We start from the raw sequence: 2500 nt of genomic DNA, 5'->3' as shown, positions 1-2500 counted from the left end.
GGAGGCTGAGCTCCCCTGCACGATACACCTCGAAACCCTCTCAGGTCCCGGCGGCGCGCAGCGCCGTCCTAAGTACTTGGTCGGGTTCGAGAGAGGCGCAATCGCCCGGAGATAGGCGAGTAGACGCTTTCAGTGCGAACACCCGTGCTCCCAACTGAGCTTGCCGCTGCCGACAGAGGCCCGGGAGCGTGCTGTCGTGGCATTGCCGGCGGGAAACAACACGCGCCACCTACGGTGACCGGCAGCTCCAACGCCAGTGCCACAGAAGGGCAAAGCCCCACTTGGGTGCAGAAGCGAACTCTCCCAGCACAGCGCACGCGCCAACACGTCCGCAGAGCTGCGATACAAACCACCTGCGAGAACCGCTGGGGGCGACCGAGCAGCAGACGGCGTCGCGACGCCGAGTGCCGGGCGGCGGCGCATCCTCAACGCACACAGTCCGCAATCGGACCAGCACACTGCAGATGTCCACCGCGCTTCGCACCGGGCTCGGCAGAACCCACTTTGGCCGCCTGGCGCCGCGCGCAGGGTGCGCCGGCGCATAGCTGGGACGCCAGCCGGGCCCGTCGGCCGGCGCTCCTGCCACTGGGCGCCCCCCACCAGCCAGCTGTAGTGCGTGCGCTCACGCAGCGCGCGGCCAGCACGCCGGGCGGCCCCCCCTCACCGGCCGGGGACTGTCCCGCCAAGCCACAGCCTCGTATCGCTTCATACCCACATGGCCAACTCAGGTTCGGGGGCATGGCGGGTACCGCCGAAACAACCGGTTCACAGATGTACCGATCGTCGCTATCACCGATGCACCTGCAGCGCGAACAACCGCTCAACAACTGATTTCCAGTTCATTTGCGGATCTTTGGCAGCAAACGTATACGTCAATCTACATTTGCGAAATCTACGATTCTGGCATGCCTGCATGTTATGTGTCACGACACGCTACATCAGCCCACATACACACTGCGGCATGTACACGAGAGAACACGTGGAAGATGGTCCGCGCACGTGTGCAATGTCCCTTGCGCGGTCGACTGTCAACCGGCCTCTGTAGCATGTCGCAGATGTGGAACGCGGTCCACCGTGCTATCATGTTGTGTGGGGCAATACGATTAAATAGGAAAACCCTCGTCGCTACATCAACAGACGGCTCACGCTGATTCCCGGCAGAGGGAGGAGGGGGGGGGGGGGGGCCAACATGCAATACTTTCGTCCGTACCTACTTACCACATGTCTGTACGGCGTACAACAGTGCAATCTCGCTGTAATGGGGAGACGAGACAAGTAGCATCGTGCACAACATATGGCCCTTATGATTCGCCATTGTAGGGCGCAGCCGGTGTACGGTCAAGCATGTGCCACATTATGTCACTCAGTACGTAACGACGGATGATCAGTGTGGGTTACGCGTACATCAGCGGACAGTCCACACAGGCCGTACCACAACGTACACTGACTGCATCGACAACCGAATGCAACTGAACAGCTGCAAGGCTCATTTCACAAACAAACGCCTGACCGACCAGCTTGGAAGGGCAGGAGGGGAGGGCGATATTCGTTCTGTAGCGGTACACCCTTCCAGTGGTTAGCGGGACTGTGTAGAAAGTACGCAACACTCGAAAGACCTTTATGTGAGGGTACGCACCATGGCATCAAGAAATACACATGACACCAGAGGATCCAAGCAGTGAACTATGTTCAGAGGGTTGCTGTTAGGCAAAGCTACATTCCTGTGACGTTACATGTGACAGTTAAGGTGCAGTGTAAGTTAGGTTAAGGTGCAGTGTAAGTTAGGTTAAGGTGCAGTGTAAGTTAGGTTAAGGTGCAGTGTAAGTTAGGTTAAGGTGCAGTGTAAGTTAGGTTAAGGTGCAGTGTAAGTTAGGTTAAGGTGCAGTGTAACTTAGGTTAAGGTGCAGTGTAAGTTAGGTTAAGGTGCAGTGTAACTTAGGTTAAGGTGCAGTGTAACTTAGGTTAAGGTGCAGTGTAACTTAGGTTAAGGTGCAGTGTAACTTAGGTTAAGGTGCAGTGTAACTTAGGTTAAGGTGCAGTGTAACTTAGGTTAAGGTGCAGTGTAACTTAGGTTAAGGTGCAGTGTAAGTTAGGTTAAGGTGCAGTGTAAGTTAGGTTAAGGTGCAGTGTAACTTAGGTTAAGGTGCAGTGTAACTTAGGTTAAGGTGCAGTGTAAGTTAGGTTAAGGTGCAGTGTAACTTAGGTTAAGGTGCAGTGTAACTTAGGTTAAGGTGCAGTGTAACTTAGGTTAAGGTGCAGTGTAACTTAGGTTAAGGTGCAGTGTAAGTTAGGTTAAGGTGCAGTGTAAGTTAGGTTAAGGTGCAGTGTAAGTTAGGTTAAGGTGCAGTGTAAGTTAGGTTAAGGTGCAGCGTAACTTAGGTTAAGGTGCAGCGTAACTTAGGTTAAGGTGCAGCGTAACTTAGGTTAAGGTGCAGCGTAACTTAGGTTAAGGTGCAGCGTAACTTAGGTTAAGGTGCAGCGTAACTTAGGTTAAGGGGCC

The sequence above is a fragment of the Schistocerca gregaria genome, unplaced genomic scaffold (assembly GCF_023897955.1).
Source record: "Schistocerca gregaria isolate iqSchGreg1 unplaced genomic scaffold, iqSchGreg1.2 ptg000587l, whole genome shotgun sequence".
Classification (NCBI taxonomy): Eukaryota; Metazoa; Arthropoda; class Insecta; order Orthoptera; family Acrididae; genus Schistocerca; species Schistocerca gregaria.
Note: the sequence above shows the minus strand (reverse complement) of the source record.